The sequence below is a fragment of the Megascapheus bottae genome, chromosome 7 (genome assembly GCF_031878675.1).
Source record: "Megascapheus bottae isolate mThoBot1 chromosome 7, mThoBot2.hap1, whole genome shotgun sequence".
Classification (NCBI taxonomy): Eukaryota; Metazoa; Chordata; class Mammalia; order Rodentia; family Geomyidae; genus Megascapheus; species Megascapheus bottae.
Window position 1 is genome coordinate 1,726,974 of NC_143515.1, and position 19,603 is coordinate 1,746,576.

The following is a 19,603-nucleotide window of genomic DNA, read 5'->3' on the forward strand; positions in this document are numbered from 1 at the left end:
TAGAGGGAGAAGTAAAATGTCAGTGATACGCTGAAGGAAAAAGGATAGGCCAAGCTCCCACGAGACAGATGATGATAAGGGAGGGCCTTATGGGGTATGCGCAGGGGCTAATCAGGTGTCCTTAGAAGATAGCTATGTGACTGTCAAGACCATTTTATAGCCTGTGGGGCATAGCATCAGAGATTCCATACAGCCTGCAGGGGCTCTCCATGCAGCCTTCAGCTTCTCGGAGTGCCTGTTCTGATCACTCTGCCGTTCACACACAGATCTTTTAAGGACTTGATGCCCAAGAGCCTTTCACACACAGTGTCTCAAGGCCGTGGTGTTACGAGGGACAGGAGATTGCACAAGGCCATGATGAGGGATGCAGAAGCTCTATGGGAGGAGGCTTTGGTTGGGTCAGGCTCTCTTCCTGCTTTCAGCACCACCTCATATTCAGCCTTTCGCCCACTGAAGTAAATAAAGTGACATGGCATATGATCAGGGCTCAGTGTGGGATTGCAACTTCAAGTCCTAAATACCTATCTATGAGTTCATCAAAAAAATAAATAATATGATTAATAATGAGGAAAAGAGATAAATCTTCCAGTTTAAAAAATTCCAAGTAATGTGTGTAGTTGCTTTATCCTCAAGGAATTGGAACACAAGTACTCCCTCCCTACAGACACACACACACACACACACACACTCCATGTGTGAGCTGTGGCTTCTCACTTCTTTGAAAGAAAATGAACAACGGGAGGAAGAGAACATTTACAGAGAAGAAAACAGAAAACCCAGCTGCGGGCTGAAGGTCACAGTGAGCATGGTCTGGATCAGTTACCCTGACCGTGTCTATTCTTGATATGAGGTGTTAAGGAGAATATTTTATTTTGGTGATTTTCTTCTCAAAACACGATAGCTCTGGTATAATCTTAAAATGACATCTAACAAGTGCCAATTGAAGGATGTCCTCCAAAATACCTAATGCTAGAGACTGCCAAGTTTAGTTAATAAAAGCAAGAAAAGCCCCTGGAGCTATCACAGCTAGTAGCCAGAGTAGAAAGGACAATTAAATGCAGTGTGTACTAGGTGGAATTCCAGAACATCAAGGAGACATTAAGTGAAAATGAAGCAAATCCAAATAAATTATGGAATTTGCTAATAGCAGTGCACTAATACTAGCTGAGAGCCAGTAGCTCAAGCATGTAATCCTAGCAATTTAGGAAGCTGAGATCTGAGGATCACAGTTCAAAGCCAGCCTGTGAAGGAAAGTCTGCAAGACTTTTAACTCCAACTAACCAGCAAAATATCCGAAGTGGAGATGTGGCTCAAGTGATCGGAACACCAGTCAAGAATGAAATAGTCTTACCTGCACCAGGAACATATTACCATCAGCCCATTATTTGCAACAAATTTTGGCATTATACACTATTAACAGCGTGAGAACTGAATATAGGTTATGAGTGCTTTTCCTGGATTAATTTTGCAATATTTTACTCTAAACGAAAACTTTTAGTCTAACAAATATCTTTTCTTTAATGAGAAGCATGATCTAGATTAGAGTCTGCTCTTGCTAAGTCTTCTGAAGAAATGAACAAGGAAATCAGACCTCTTTCAAAGGAATATTTAGAACCTTCCGAATATATATTTCCTTTTTCTATTGGAGAAGGTGCTTAGTTGCTTGAGAGGGTATGGAGAAAGGACAGGTTACTTCAAATATTACTTATTTTACATCAGTGCTATCTATCCATCTGTCTTCTTTGGCATTTCTAAGTCCAAAGCATCTCTTGGCTTCTATACAGAACAAGATCAGATTTCCTGGTAGCACTTAGTCATTCCCAGATAATCATTCACAAGCTTTTTTTCCCCCCATATCATCTCTTGCCAACAATCTTCTGATATTTGAGGCATGTCTGTGTGAATGTGTTGTGTGTATGTAGTATGCTGTGTGTGTGTGGTGTGACGTGCATGGCACAGGTGTGTGAGTTATGTGGCATGCATATATATGTATGTGTGTTGTATGTCCGGTATATGTAGTATGTGTTTATGTGAAAAAGTTATTATTATATTGTATATATGTTTATTTGTGTATTTGAGAAAGGGAAGTAAGGGGAAAACAAAATGATGGGAAAGGATAGGGGGAGGGAAAGCTGGAGAAAAACACGGGAAGGGGTAACAATGTTCAAGAACTGCTTGGAATATCTTCCCAGTAAAAACGGGAGCATTGGAACAGGAATATATTGTGATTTTTCTTGGTTGTGAATGATGGCCAAGTGGCTGTCAAGCTTGAGTCAAAGCACTTAACTCAGTCTCCCCTCGCCAATTCTTCTCTTAAATAGATAGAACACAGACAATTACAAGTCCATTGAGCAATGTGCTTATCTTTTATCCTAAGGCCAGTAACCATTTGTGACCAGAGTCACTTTCTTGTTTTGCTCAACTCAAGTAGAAAGAAAGTTAAAGTTTTCTTCTTCCAGCATCAGTAGTAAAGTTTCTCTCTTGAAAGAAATATAAATGAGCTTATTTAGGTCTGTTCTTCACCTCCTCCTGCCCCAGTCCCCTCCTTGGTGATAGGCATCAAATCCAGAACCTTGCACATGCTCAGTCAACACTTTGACACAGCATTACACTGCAGCCCTCTGTACCCCTCTGTGCAACTGTGGTAAGTTAGACCTTGGAGCTAACAGGAATACTCAGTGAGGAGTTAAACAAGTGTTTATCTCTGAGTCTCACAGCTGTCAAGACCATTGGAACACTGTTTGCAAAAACACATATTCGCTTTTCAGAAACGCTAATGCTTTTCCTCGACAATACATCCTAGTCTTTTCTTGCCCAGAAGAAGGAATGCTTTTATGGTGAGCCATGGAAATTGTATCTCCTTCATCATTGCCTTCTAGCATTCAGGAAAAGTTCCTGGTTCTTGCATCCCTGTGATGATCATCTCACAATGGGTGCTTTCCCTCAGGGGACATAAGTGACTATAAAGTGAAGCTCCATGTGATCAGACGGCAGACCTTAACACTTACGTGGTATAGTAAGGCAGATGCTTTCTTCATTAGCAAACAGGAATGACAATTTGGTATCCACAGGGTAACGATGAATATGAAGTGTCTGGCATGTCTGTGATCAATATAGAGTAGTTAGTTTATGACATGGGAAGAAAGAACAGATTGAAATCCACTCTGTGAAGAAGTATATTGGAGTTCAGGTCAATATTTATCAACTCACTGCCCTGTGCCAGGGAAACCAGGAAAAGAGGACTTGCTTTACTTTCTCAAGGTTCTTGTAACTGATGTCAGACAGAGCCTTGTGTGAAAGGACAGTCACAATGTGAAAGTGTTGCAATGGAGATGGTGTAGGTTGCTACAGTGCAAAGAAAAGGGACAAAACTCATTCAGTTAGGCTACGAGCATGAGCTTAGAAAAGATTTTTGAGTGGAGATAATGTCTATATTCTTGTTATTGCTAGAGAGAGAGAAGAAAATGAGTATAGCAGAGAATTGACACATATGCTTTCTAGTTTATTTAAAATTCAGCTCTAAAGTTCATTTTAGATATGAGGCCTTTGTCTAATGCATAGCTAGAAAAGATCTCCCATTTCTGTGAGCTTTCTTGCTAGCTATGTTCTTTGCATGCAGAAATTCTTCAGTTTGATGCTATCCCAATTGTCCAGCCTTCTACTGTTGTGTTTTTAGATCTTTGCTTAGGAAGTCTTGACCCGTGCCAGGAACCGTAGTGTTTCTCCTAACCTCTCCTATAATATTTTCAGGGTATTCCATTGAGTCTTTGATCCATTTGGAATTGATTCTGGTGCAGGCTGATATATAAGATTCTAACTGCAGTTTTCTACATGTGTATAGCTAACTCTGCCAGTATTGTTTTTTGAAGAGGTTGTCTTTCTTCCATCCTGTGTTTTTGGCTCCTTTATCAAAGATTAGGCGGCTATAGGTCTGTGGGGTCATTTTTGCCTCTTCGATCCTATTCCATTGGTCTTCAGGCTTGCTCTGATACCAGTACAAGCTGTTTTTATTACTATGGTTTGTAATAGAGTTCAAAGATTGATGTTGATATTCCTCCAGCACTGTTCTTCCTGCTAAGGATTGTTTTTGCTATTTGGAGGGGTCTTCTATTATTCCATATAAAGATTTGGATTGCTTTTTCTATGTCATTGAACAAGGTTGCTGGGATTTTGATGGGTATTGCATTGGTTTTGTAGGTCTCTTTGGGCAATATTGCCATTTTCATGAGGTAAATCTTCTCACTCTAGGAGCATGGTTTTTTTTTTCTACTTCCCTAAATCTGATTTAATTTCCTTTTTCAGATTTTTAAAGTTTTCATTATAGAGGTTTTTCTTTCACCTCTTTAAGTTAATTTCTAGGTATTTTTTGAGGCTATTACAAAAAGACCTGCTTTCCAGAGTTCGGCCTTATTCTTCTCATTGTTGGCATACAGAAAAGCTATTGATTTTGGTGGGCAGATTCTAAATCTGCTACTTTGCCAAAGCTCTGGATCAGGTCAAGTAAGAGGAATCTCTGGGGTAATTTCAATATTGGATTATGCCATCTGCAAAATTCCCCTTTATATTTATCTCTTGCTTATTGTTTTGCTAGGAATTTCAATACAAGGGCCTCTTTTCTAAAATATACTGAAAGTTCAAAAGACTAACAGAAAAACACACCAAATCCTCAAAGAAATGATGAAACCCCAATAGTAAGTGGGCTAAGACTTAAAGGGAGACTTCTCCAAAGAAGGAATAAGAATGGCCAATAAACACATGAAGAAATGTTCAATATCTCTGGCCATAAAAGAAGTGCAAATCAAAATCACATTGAGATTCTACCTCACCCCAGTTAGAATGGCCTTTATCAATAATAACAGATGCTGACAAGGATGTGGCCAAAAGAGAACACTACTGCACTGATGGTGAGAATGTAAACTTGTCCAACCACTCTGGAAAACTGTATGGAGGTTACTCAAAAGACTAAACATGGACCATACCTATGACCCAACAATCCACACCTGGGATCTGTTTGTGGTCCCAAATGACCACAAACAAGGTCACACCAAAGCTACTGGCACAGCTGTGTTAATTTCAGCAGTAGGTGCCATAACTGAGATATGGAATCAACTCAGATGCTCCTCAGTGAATGAATGGATCAAGAAAATGTGGTATATGTACACAATGGAATTTTATGCTTCCATTAGAAAGAATGACATAGCCCCATTCAAAAGTAAATGGAACTACTTGGACAAAACTATACTAAATGAAGTAAGCCAGAGCTAAAGAAACATTTTTAATAATTCAAATATGTCTAGTGTACTCTTAGGAGAAGACATAAGGGCTCAATAGCTATGTGCATATGACCAAATAAAATGATGCTTATTTAAATGAACTCTAAGAAACAGAAACAAGAGGTTTTACTATTGTATTGTTTTCAGTTATTTTTTTACATGGTTTTATTCCCTGCTGTCACTGTTTTTGATTTTTCTACCCTCTTGTATATATGTTTATCTGATTTGGGGATGGGAAGGGAATCACAGAATACGTGGGACAAAGGGCAAACAAATTAATCAGTGATACTCACTAGACACTGCAGAAAATTAACTTTACAACTTGGGTGGGGAAGTGGAATCAGGACAGGAAAAAATGGGAGAGAATGATGAAGGGGTAACATTGTTCAAAAAGAAATGTACCCAATACTTTACTTATGTAACTGCAACCCCTCTGTACATCACCTTTGCAATAAAATTTAAATTAAAAAAATAAAGCAAAATGAAAGGAAAAAAAGAAGATTTAGTAGCCAGGTATTTGCTGAAGGCATGGAAGGATGACTGTTTTAACTGGAAACTAGGAATCTGAGATTCAAAACAAAGCATTGCTAAGTGTCAGTGGTTCATGCTTGTAATTCTAGGTAGAGTTCTGGAGAGTCATGGTTTTAAGCCAGCCCAAGTAGACAAGTTTATGAGACTCTGCCTCCAAATAATCAACAAAACGAAGATCTCTAAGTGTGGCTCAAATGGTAGAGCAGTCCCTGAGCAATCAAAGGGAGAGAGAGCGTGAGGTCCTCAGTTCAAACCCCAAAATCATGAGAAAAAAAACCCACAAAACCCAGAAAATCAACAATACCAACAGCAAATAATAAAGAGATAGTGTAGAGATGTGAAAGTGTTGTGTTTTAGATGTCTTAGTGACTGAGGTAAACTATTTGTAAATAAACTATTGTAAATGACTTCTGTTAGCCTACTCTTTATTAAATAACTTAAAAACAGATAATATTTTTTCAGATATTGAATTAGCTTTTGCAGTAGCGTAGAAAAACTTCTTTAGGATATGGCTCTACATTTTCCCATTTTCTCATTTGAAACTATTCCATATTAAATTCTTGAGTTTCACAATCTCTTTTCAGTCTTTAATCTTATATTTTCTTTCTCATTAATTCTGTTCTCAGTTACATCCAAGTATACCATCCCATTAACCTCTGTCTGATTGTTTTTCACCTATTTGGTACGTGGTTAGTTTTCTTACTACTCTGCACAATTTCATGCTGTTTATTTCTCATCAGTCATCAGTATTCCTTACTGTACAGTCTTTGATGCTAGAATTCAAGGCCCTGGTGATCAAAGGCATGAAATTACCATTGCATTTGCCACAAGCACATTGTGATATATTATTTTGCTGATATGTGATATATGTTAAAAACATTAGTTTTATCCTAATCTTATTTAATGACTTTTTATTGTTGAGAACCCAGCAAAATATTTCTTAGTGGGAGCTGACATCATCCTTCAACATCTTTCTCAAGGCTAGAGCTCTACTACTTGAGCCACAGCACTATTTCCAGCTTTTATCTGTGTATGTGGTACTGAGGAATTGAACCCAGGTCTTCGTGTATGCTAGGAAAGCACTCTACCACTAGGCCAAACTCCTGGCCTTCAGGCCAAATTTTTAAGCCTTCGTTCATGTGTCCTTCTTTGTCTGGAATGCAGATTTCCCTGCACCTCAGTATCAGCTCACTGGTCTTTGAGGTGTGACTTTATGATGCTGTCCATGAAGTGAACATCATTCTTTCCTTCACTTCACTGCAATCCCAACTGTTCCTGCTCTGTACTCTCTCCCACGTAGTCCTTGAAGTACTTCCACCACAGTGGTCCTAACACTTCACGTAATCACACGTATGGGGCCTCCAGTGCCTGTAAGCTGCTTCTCAGCTCCTGCCCCTTGATGGCACTCACTGCTGTGTCCTCACCCAGTGAGACAGCCCGAGTCACAGCAGGCACTTGGAAGAGGAGATGGTGTGATTAGATGTATAAATTAATTAGCCATTGTTTGGTTGTTCATTTAGAAAATACTTCATTAGTTTCTTAATCAAATTTCATAGATAAGTGCTTAAATATTTAACACAATTCCACTATTCCTGTTCAAAAGAAAAAAATAAGCTTAATGTTTCTAGACCACTGTGGCTATCCATTTCTTTTTTCCATATATTTTTATTGTAATTAATAGAAGGGTCACATTATACTCACCAGATAGAAGGTGCATTACTTCACAAACATTGAAACCCCTTCTCATGTCTTGGTCCCCGTTTCCCTTCCCCCACCCCCATGGCTATCCATTTCTATGCTGACTCAATATGGAAAGCTTTTTAATATTTTGTAGAAGCACAGCTTCTAAAATGAGACCTATGCGAGAGAACATGTTCTGTAAGGATAAGCCACAGATGAGAAGAGGAGTGATCTATATTACAAACTCTGGAGCAAATATTTCCCTGATAAATGTTTAAGAGTCATGGGAAATATTTTCTTATCTCTGGTCCATATCAGGTACGGCTGATATAGAAAACCACAGAACTGAGTACACAGAAATATGTGCTTACTACAGCGACTTAAGGAAAGTCTTAGTTTGTACTAATTTATCTAAGGTAGCACAAAGATACATTTTATACATGTGAGTGGTACAATATATATGAATATTATACTGATGTATTTTGTTGAGCTGCAGCTCTAAATAACTGGGTAATAAATAAAGAGCCTTAAACATTACCTTATAGATAATATCAAAGCTTCAAGACATTTGTCTACTTATTTGAGAGCAAACACATAATTTGGTAAGTTAGATATGTTTCTGGAGAAAATCAAATTACATTTAGCCTAGAAAAATGAATATAAAATAACTTGAGAATTGAAGCATCAATTTAGTGAGACTCACTAAAGAGATTATCTTGAGAAGCAGTTATATTGCTTACTCTCCAATGGTAAATTGGAGAGTAAGCTCATAATTGGGGGTTTAATAAAAGCCCAATCTAATTTCAGTTTTCATCTGCTGAGGCTCTGTGTCATGGATCAATGTGGTTGTCTCCTTTGCCAAATCACTGCTAAGACCATGGTAATAATTCTGACAGAGGTTTCCAAGGATTCGTAACAGAAAGAGAATGAATGAGATTAAAATGCATGCAATTTTACTGACCAATTAATGCTTAGCTAAAGCAGAGACATTACCTTGTTCAGCATTTAATGCAAGAGAAATGGTCACAAAGATCAATAGATAATTTTAGGCAGGAAAATTAATAATACACATTTCTGTCTAACACAGGCCTCTCAGGCTTTTCTAGTATTGAGACTGAGTGACTTGCGTGAGTAATGATCTTCCAAGCCACTCTTTTCTGATATTTCCATCCCAGTATGATCTGAATCATATACAGATAGGGAGTAGTAAGTAAATAATCCACTTTGAACCTGAGATAGAAGGAGCTTGGAAGTCATTATCTTTGTCCTCCCAATAGAAAAAGGTTGAACAAACTAAAAATCAACAACTCTTCTTCGAATTGAGGTCACAAGGCAGCTACTGCTCTGAAAGTTGGAGAGCCTGGTGAAATCACCTTCCTAGAGGAAGTTCCTATTATCAGAGCTAGCACCAGAGCAGGAAATCTCGGAACATAATTAAAGAATGACTGCAGGCTGGATGTGAATAGAGTAGAGATTTCAGAACTGCAGAGGGCTCAATCTTAGCGGCATTCCTTACACTCGCTTTCATGACCCTCATCTCCGAGAGTACTGCCAGGTCCTCACAGTGCAGAGTGGGGAAACTCCCTCTGGGGTTCCAAGGAGGGATAGAAAGGGAAGGGGTAGTCATTTTGAAATAATAGCATTTTATTCTTGACATGATCTCCTCTTTAAGGAAGCGGCAAGCGAACTCTCCATATCCACCTACTTCATATTTTTGTTTTCAACCACACATGGGTTGGCAATATTTGAAAAACAAATGCATTAGTATTGAAGATAGACTGGCTTTTATCTCATCATTATTCCCTAAGAATAAAGCATAACAATTACTAGCCTAGCACTCACATTACACTCGGTATAGCAAATCACCCAGAAATGACTGAGAGTACATGGAAGGTATGGGTAGGTGTTTGCAGACATTACATTTTATGTAAGGGACTTGTACCTCCACAGATTTGGCATTTAATATGACTGTGTGGTGATGGGATTAGAACCAGTCCTGGCCAATCATGAGGAATGACTATATTCTTCCATAGCTGAAACACCTAGGATTTCCAAGAAGCCAATTTACCTGGGGGAAAGAACATACTCAATTCCAGTCCACACTAGGTCTTTGACATGAGGAAGAGAAATTGGTCACCAAGTTCTCCAGGTGAACACAAGAGAGAATGCTCTTGTGTTTCTGGCAAGGGGAGAGAAAAAAGGACCAGTGTAAAACCCATCTCACATAGTTCTTAACGAAAGGCTGCCTGCTTTCAAAGGAAACTCATTTTCCAAAGCTTAAGCACTTCAGATTTTACCCATGCTTCACCAACCATGGAGAAACCACCCAATTCTCTTTCCTTTCTGGCCATTCTGCCTCACACAAGTGGTTGAAGACTGAGACACTTGTGAAGGTCACAAGGGCAAATGTCCACTGAATTGAATACTGACTTCATTCACATTTTTCTCTAGTTAATATCAAGCATTCACCAAGATAGAACACATTCTGGACCACAAAATATGCTTTCACAAATGTGAAAGAATGGAATTGTATCAAGTATCCCTTACTACCAAAGTAGCAGAAAGATAATTGGAAAACCCACAAATAATTGCAGATTAAGCAATAAACTTTGAGTTCAAATATCTATTAAAGAAAGATACTCAAAGCAAATTAAAACACAAATGCATATAAAAATAAAAATGAAGATAACACCCTATCAAAATTTATGGCACGCAGTAAAAATGATGCTTAGAGGGAAATTTGTAGTGTTAGAAAAAGTATCCCAAATCAATGATCTATTTCCACCTCAAGAACCTAGAAAAAGCCTCCTAGAAAAAAATCATATTAAGTGAAGTAAGCCAGACCCAAAGGAACATAGGCTCAATGGTTTCCCTTATTCGTAATAATTAGGACACATCTAGGACTCTCCTAGCAGAGGATTACAATAGTTCAAAATCTATGTACTTAAGGCCATAGAGGATGAGACTAAATGAAATGAACTCTAAGATATGGAAACAAGAGGTTTACCTTGTGTGATTGTTTTTCTTAATATAGTATGTTATTTCTCTTCTCTTTTTTGCCCTTATGGTTTCTCTCATGTTGTTACTGTATCTGACGTTCTTACTTTTCTTATATACGTTCATTTGTTATTTGAAATAGGGAAAGGAAGAGGGGAAACAAGATGATTGGGAGGGAGTGGGAGCAGGGAAATGGGCGCAAAACCATGAGAAGGGGTATCAATGTTTGAGACGTAATGCACCTTGACGACTTTAACCTCTCTATACACATCATCCCAACAATAAAAAAAAGAACCCAGAAAAAGAAGAGACATTATATCTGAAGCAAGCAGAAGAAAACAGAAAACATTAAAGCAGAAATTAGTGAAGTGGAAAATAAGAATCCCATAGGAAAAAAATCCACGAGATGAAAAAGTTTCTTTGAAAATATCAATAGTTCCTTTGACCGATTAAATAGCATAAAGCCAAGGACACCCCATATTATTAGCATTGGTAAGGACTTTTCTTCTTAGTATTCCTGGAAGTTTAGAGTCGTCCTGTGTAGGTGTTTCCATAGGTGTTTCCTTCAAATGAGTTGAAAATGTTTGGCTACAGAAAAGTCTGTACATTCCTTTCTGACTTAAGAAAAGTATGTATTAGCCATTTGTAAGTTGCTTCTGGGTTTAGCTTTCTTAAGAGGGTGAAGAGTAATGACTTTTTTTTAATTGTTGGGGTAATGTATAGAGGGGTTACAGTTACATTCGTCAGGTAGTAGGTGAATTACTTCCCACACATTGATACCTCTTCCCATGTTTGTGTCCCAATTTTCCTCCCCCTACTCCTTCCCAATCTTGTTTTCTTCCCTTCCCTTTCCTATTTCAAATAAACAAATAAACATATACACAATATACCGGGTAACAAAGTCAGATACAGTAACAATATGGGATTAACCGAAGGGCAAAAAAAAAGAGAAGAGCAATAACAGTACATTAAGAACAACAACCACACAAGATGAAGCTCTTGTTTCCTTATCCTAGATATCCTTTCATTTAGTCTCAAAATGGCATTTTATTTTTGAACTCAGGGCCTGAGCACTGTCCTTGGTTTTCTGAAGGCTAGAGCTCTACCACTTGAGCCATAGCACCATTTCTGGCTTTTTTCTATTTATGTGGTCTGAGGAATTGAACCCGGGTCTTCATGCATGCTAGGCAAGCACTCTACCACTAGGCCAAACTCCCAACCCTCATAATGACATTTTTAATTAACAAGGAGAATTAGGATAATGTCTGGGAGAGCAAGGACAACTATTTCTGTGTAGTGTATCAAGAAATATATACTCTGAGTTATACAGGAAGTAGAGCTCTGGAGGATTGTGGTTCAGGTCAGCTCAGGAAAAATAAAGACCTTATTATTTAAAAAAATTTAAAGCCTGAGATGTGGATAAAGAGGTACCTGGAAGCATGAAACATGATGCATGAAGCCCTGAGTTCAAACCTTACTGCTACCAAGATATATGTATATAGTATATATAGTATTCACTCTGTGGATAGGAATAATAAGATTGGAGGGGTGTTGGTTAGGGGAATGATATATGATATGACAGAGCATGTGCTATGTATAATTGCATACATGGGGCTCTAGGCTGGATTCCTAACATAGAATTGAGAGACAGACAAATAGACAGATAGACAGAGACAGAGTGAGGCAGAGACAGACAGATAGACAGAGACAGAATGAGGCAGAGACAGAGACAGACAGAGATGAAAGAGACAGAGACAGAAATCGAGAGACAGACAGAGAGAGAAAGGTAGAGAGAGGAAAGGAGGAGGGAGATGTATCCTGCATATCATAGGGCCAGTGCCAATGTTATGTCCTTTATAAGAGTAGTTTGAGTGCTTGATGATAAAACCACTGTTGATCAGGGCTAAGTAAGTGAAAAGTAGACCTCTATTATATTTAATCCATTTGCATTCTGTGACAGGGCATCCTCATTCCTGTCCTTGGAAGGTGCTGCAGTGGTGAAAACAGAGTTGGTGTCAAGGTAATAAATGGCATTTTAGGCCTGTTGAATTGAGAAATTGTATATTTTTTTCTAGGAACAAGACCCTTTTCCATCTGAAAAAAATTCTATCCAGTAAGTGGAATTTGCATTAAAACTTTCAAATGAAATATTTACTAACCAGTCTCCCATGATATATTCTGTTCTGGGCAGTAATTGTTCCTAAACATTAGTCTTTTTCAATTATCCCCTCCACACAGTTTACCTTCTCTACCTTTGCATAAACTTTCCATCAAAGAATACTTGCCCTTCTTCAGTCCCTTTAATTAATGTTACCATAGCATTTCCCTGAGTGGATTGATGTGGTGTACAAACATTCTTTTCTTTTCTGAAATAAGATTAACCTGAGGAGATGAAAGGCCAGTCCTGGTATCCACAGAGCCATGTCATGTTGCTTGGCCAAGAAATAAATGGACGATTGGCTTGCTTTGGGACCTGTTCATGCACTTTCTATCAGCACCACTTCCTTAGACATCTCGTATGAGATTTTCTCACATGCTTTTCTTTGCATGACACTAGGAGAATTTAATTCCCTTCCTGAGAGGTTTGTTCACTATCTCTCATTAGTTTAACTATGTAGATCTGTAAAACTGGATAGCACATTGATTTCTTAACATGGAATAAACCAAATAATATTTGCAGTTGACAGTTTAAATGCTCATGCTACAGAAAATGTGAGGCTTTAACATTTCACAGGAATGAACTCATGCAGAACTGGTGCGACATGTTCTCCAAATAACCAAGGAACTTGTGTGTGATCTTATGGGAATGTGGCTATTTTTCTATTAACATCATATGTATTACGTGATAAGAACAATTGTTTGACCATTATTAGATAGGAGTGTGTGTTTGTGTACATATTAGAGTGTGAACACAGGGCCTAGGCACTGTCCATTAGCTTTTGTGCTTCAGATGGCTGCTCTATCATTTGAGCCACACCTTCACTTCTGGCATTTTGCTCATTAATGGAAAAATAGAAGTCTCATGACATTTCTTGCACAGGCTGATTCAATTGCCATCCTTAGATCTCAGCCTTCTGAGCACCTAGGATTCTAAGCGCCTGTCTCATTAGATATTGCTGTAACATTTAGTCTACTATTTTGGCCATTATTTTATTGAATTATTGAAACATTTCTCAAGACATGGTTCAGAGAAGAGTAACAAAATCTTTGATACATACCTATATGTTCAATCACCAAACATATTTGGAGAATTTCTTATGGGTCAAATACATTTGACACTATGGGATGACCACAGTGGAGATATTTAATAATCTCTGAATGTATATATATATATATATACATATATGTCTCTCTCTCTCTCTCTCTCTCTCTCTCTCTCTCTCTCTCTATATATATATATATATATATATATATCCTATTTAACTATGTAGGTGGCACGAGACTTAATGTTTAACTTAGTAGGTGTGAAATTGGTGAAAGGGCTGAATTAGTTAACTCAGACTGAGTATCCAGAAGTGATGTCTGGAATACTGACCTAAACTGCTCTCTCAGTTGAGGCTCTACCTTTGGGGAAGCGAGATGCTGGGGATCATAAAGCTGTTCTGTTATCGGCTGCTACCTTTGGGATGCCTCTATTTTTACAAGTCCAAGTGCTGTTCTGGAGTTATTCGTGACTCTTAGAGCTGTACACAGTGGATGGCACATATCTGAATAACCACCTTCCAGCTGCCCTGCTCCAAAGGGAAATCTTGGTGCAGCAGCCCAAATGAAGGAGCCTAAAACACATCCTCTAACATCTAACAAAAGGAAGTCTAGCTTTTAGAGAAAATACTTTGCAGAGCAGGAAAGGATGCTTGACAGAAATAGAAGCAATTAGTGAGCAAGCCAAATTTCCAGGTCTTGGACAAAATTATATTAAGTGAAGCAAGCTAAGGCCCAAAGGAATGTAAGGTGCATGATTTCTGTCATTTGTAATAGCTAGAATGTCTATGATATTCTTAGCATGGGATCACAATAGGTCAATCTCTAAGTACATAGGACCATTCATAATAGAGCATATCAAAATGAACTCCAAGAATTGGAAAGAGAGGTGCTTATTATGTTCTGTTGGCAGTTATTTCTATTTTTTTTGTTTAAGTTTTATGTACCATTTGTCTTGTATATAAGTTTATCCAATGTGTGGAAGCACAGAATGAGGTGGGACAACAAGCAGATAGACCATTAAACAATGCTTGGGGGCAGGGAATTTGGCTTAGTGGTTGAGTGCTGGCCTAGCATGCACAAAGACCTGGGTTCAATTCCTTGGTACCACATACATAGAAAAAAGCAGAAAGTGGTGCTGAGGCTCAAATGGTAGAGCTCTAGCCTTGAGAAAGTCCATGGATAGTGCTCAGGCCCTGAGCTCATGCCCAGAACTGGTTAAAAAAGAACAAAAACAAAAACCAAAACAACAAAAAAACCCCAATGCTTATTGTTGAATTCAAAATCGTTGGAACAGTATGTGAGAATTTGCAAAACATTATTTGAGCTTGTTTTCAGCTGCTACATGGAAGACCACGTGTTATGAATATATTACATGATGTTTGAATCAGGTTGAATCTACTTATCGCCTGAAGAATTTTTCCTTTCTTTATGATAAACATATTTAAATTCTTTCTAAAATCGCACAACAAACATTTGAATTTATAGCATTAGTGTAACATGGTAAATTAGCAAAATATTGTGTTCTATCTTTGTATTATGAAATGTAGTAAGATATGCATGTTATGTTATGCTTTTTTATGACAAGAGCATGCACGATGGTTAGGGTAACTTAAGTGGAAGCACATAGCATGTTATTGGGGTATAGTAAAAGAAAGAAAGCAGGATGGGTAAAAGGAAAGGAGCATCTTGATATGGGCCTTTTAGTTCCTCGCCAGGAATGTGGATCTCTTTTGAGATCACATGTACTCTCCTCCCAGATTTTTTGATGGTGGTTGCTATATAACCTAAACTGTGTTTAGTCCAAGGGAAAAAAGTGAAGCTATTTAATTTCTTGTTTTTCTTTTCTTTATTTCATATATTTTTTATTATAATTAATAGAAGGGTTACATTACATTTTATTTTCTTTTGTTCCAGTCCTGGAGCTTGGACAAAAGGTTTGGGTGTTGTTCTGGATTCTGGACTTTCTTTCTTTCTTTCTTTCTTTCTTTCTTTCTTTCTTTCTTTCTTTCTTTCTTTCTTTCTCTCTCTCTTTCTCTCTCTTTCCCTTCCTTCCTTCCTTCCTTCCTTCCTTCCTTCCTTCCTTCCTTCCTTGCTTTGCTGAAGGCTGAAGCTCTACTACTTGAGCAACAACTCCACTTTTGGATTTTTGATGATTAGTTGAAAATGAAGTCTCACAAACTTTCTTGCCCAGGCTGACTTTTACCTGTAATTCTCATATCTAAGCCGCCTGAGTAACTAGAATTACAGGTATGAGCCTCTGTTATCAGCATCGTTTTTTAGAAAAATAAATTTTATTAGTAAGTAACAACATGCCTTTTTTCCTTGAAGGGGTCATACTAAGACTTAGTGACTTGCTTGCTTACAGCTGGTACTCTGTCACTTGAGCTGTATTTTCAAATATTCTTTTTACTGATTAGTTGGAGATAAAAGTCTCTCAGACCTTTCTGCTAGGTCTATCTTTGAACTATGATTTGTTAGGTGTCATCCTCATGAGTGGTGAGGATTACAGGCAGAAAGTACTTGTGCTCAGTATTAACTGCTACAACTCCATGGTAGCCTGTATGGTTTTTTTTTCCCAGTCCTGGGCTTGAGCTCAGGGCCCGAGCACTGTCCTTGGACTTTCTCAAGGCTAGAGCTCTACCACTTGAGCTTCAGCACCACTTCTGGCTTTTTTCTATGTATGTGGTATTGAGGAATCAAACCCAGGTTTTTGTGCATGCTAGGCAAGCACTCTACCGCTAGGCCAAACTCCCAGCCCATAGAACTAATCTTTTAGTGTAGTGTTTTTCAAAAATTTGTGTGTTTATTTATCCCTCTATTAGTTCATAAATGTGTCTTATTTCTGAAGTAATCTGAAAAATACTGACAGAGTAAAATTTGCCCTAAATATTTATTTTACCAATCATATTATATATTTAGTATTTTGATTTCTTTATTTTTAGGTAAAATATGCGTAAATGACATAGATATTAGGTGTACATTGCCAGAATTTTGGAAATACGAATTTCTAGGTCTCCCAACTCCATACTGTGATACAAAATAAGGTCTCAATATGTAGTCCAAATTGTTCTGGACTTCATAATCTTCTTATTTCCCAATCCTTCCTGGATGCTGGGATTACAGGTGTATAAAACCATAAGTAGCTTCCGGATTGCTTTTAAAACCTCGTTATAATGAACAAGAGAAATAAAAGGTACTCACTAGAATTTGCTTCTAATTCAAGAATGACTTTTGCCATCATAAATACATACAAAGTATTTTACATAGCACATGCTTAGGCACTGACCAGTTGAGCAGAAGTAATCATAAAAATCAGATGTCACCTAACATGCAAAGGTTAAAATTTGATGCACATGGATTATAGAATGATATAGCCTTTAAGATGGTTCCAGTGCTGCTGCCTCCTGGATTTGAAGTCTTGTATAATGTTAGTTTTCATGATTACAATACAAAAGATTCTCACTTTCAGCTTGATAGTAGACTCTACCCCTTTCTAGCTTCCATGAAACAACTTGCTATATTTGGACTGATTGCTTGTCAAGACACTTGAAGTAACTTTTGGATGAGAGCCACTTAGGAATGGAGACCCTCCAGCCAGTAGCCTTACAAGAAACAAATGCTACTGCAATAAGAAAGTGAGCATGGAAGTGGATGCTGTGTGCTTTTGAGCCTTAAGATGAACCCCTGCCCTGTTAGTTTTCATGAGTGCTGCTTGTAGTTACATGAGAGACACAAGAGCAGAGAATACAACTAAACCAGCCCCAGATCCTGGACTGTCCAAGAAATGAAGCAAGTAGACTGTATTCTTTGGAAGCTACTAAGGTGTTAGTGGTACAAAGGAAAACAAGTTAACTAAAATTTAAGAAAGAAATCTATGTTGCTTCTAATTCTTTCTTTTGAACTATTGTTTCGATTAGGAAAACTAATGTGTTAATCCAGAGTTAACAGTGTTACTGTTAACCTAATATCACACGCGAATGAGAATGTTCATATTGCTTTATCTAATTGTTTCATTTTGGGGATCTTAAGGGTAACAATCACTCATTATGTGGCTTGTTTAGTTTTCAGATTAGATTTTGTCACCATTAAGAAGCCCAGAAAGAAAGAACGCAAGTATACTAGCCAAATATGATAGATTAACCAAAATAAAAAGAGGGGACAGGTAGTAACATTTTCTATAACATTACAGTATTCAGAGTTGGGAAAAACATTAAAGGTACTCATATATAATCGGAGGTAGCGAACTCAACTCCCTTAGCCCAGAAAACTTCCTTTCTGTAGTTTACAAATAGATTTTACGTAATATAAAGGTCTCAGAAACCTAAGGGTTGAGCGTGAGGCTTAGTGGTAGAGAACTTGCTTAGCTTGCTTAACATGTTTGCCCTACGTTTGATCCCAAAAGCACTTAAAAAAAAGAAAGAAAGAAAAGCAGTTTGGAGCCTATGTCATGAAGGCCAGGATGCTTCTAGGCAGTAGCTAGAGAACAAATCATAGTAAGTGATTATAGGGCATCAGTAAACTTTCTTTTCATCTCTTGGACACACAGCTACTTTTCCTCAGGCTCCCAGCAGCATAGATATGGAGTGCTCTTACATGTTTTTTATTTTTTATTAGACTGGGAATTTTTTTTCTCTTCTGCCTTTAAATAGCCTCATATTAATCAATCTGGTGTGATAATTAGTCTGTGAGGGCAACACAAAGCATGACCTCGATGAATACATGTCTGAAAATACCATTTTTGAAATGGCTAAAAACTAAAGAGAATTATCCTTCAAAACTATTAGACAGCTAAGAAAAAGCATGACTAAAACTCAGCAATAGTGTCCTTGCAAAGTAGTTAAAATAAAAATGTAGCAGAGAAAACTGGAATTTTCTCCTCTTATTGACTCAAGGCTTGAATTTAGAGCCTGGGCACTGTTCTTGATCTTTTTTGTTCATTGTTAGTGTTCTTCCACTAGAGCAATAGCTCGACCTTTTTGATAGGTTGTTGAAGACTTTCATAGACTTTCCTGCTTGTCTGCCTTTAAACTGCAATCCTCAGATCTCAGCCTCTTGTGGAGCTAGGATTATAGGCTGAAAGCAGCACCCATCTAGAACTTGATTTTTTTTTCATTTTATTTTTTATTTTCAAGGGAATGTACAGAGGGATTACAGTTACATTCGCCAGATAGTAGGTACATTACCTCTCACACATTGATACCCCTTCTCATGTTTTTGTCCCCATTTCCCTCACCCCACCCCAACCATCTTGTTTTCCCCCTTTCCCTTTCCTGTTTCAAATAAACAAACGTATATGCAATATGTCAGGTAACAAAGTCAAATACAGTAACAATATGAGATTAAAAAAAGGGCAACAAAGGAGAAGAGAAATAACATAGTACATTAAAAACAACAATCACTCAAGATAAAGCTCTTGTTTCCATATGCTAGAGATCCTTTCATTTAGTCTCATCCTCTATGATAGAACTGGAATTTAAAAAAAAACAGTTTTTAGATTATTTCATTCACCCAATACTTTTTGTTCAGGTCGCAACTTTTGCTTATGAAGGAAACAATGTTCAGTTTGTAGCACTTTGCAAGTAACCATACCTGGCGCTCTACCACTTAAGCCATGTCTCCAGTCTGGATTCTTATTGATTATTATAGAAACAGAGTCAAGATAACTTTTCTGATTTTCTAGATCTTGTCCTTCTGAGTAGCTAAACTTGTAGGCATGTGCTGTCTCCTTGCCTGGCTCCTTCTAGTATTTTATATGCAACCAGATATGTAATGATTTGTTCAAAGTTATGATGAATGTTGTGATAGCTTATCACTACTGTCTTTGTTGTACTATCTTGAGTTATAAAATAAAAATATCATGAACCACACATCATCATCCTGACAATGCATACAGTTAAATACATTGACTTCTTATTTGT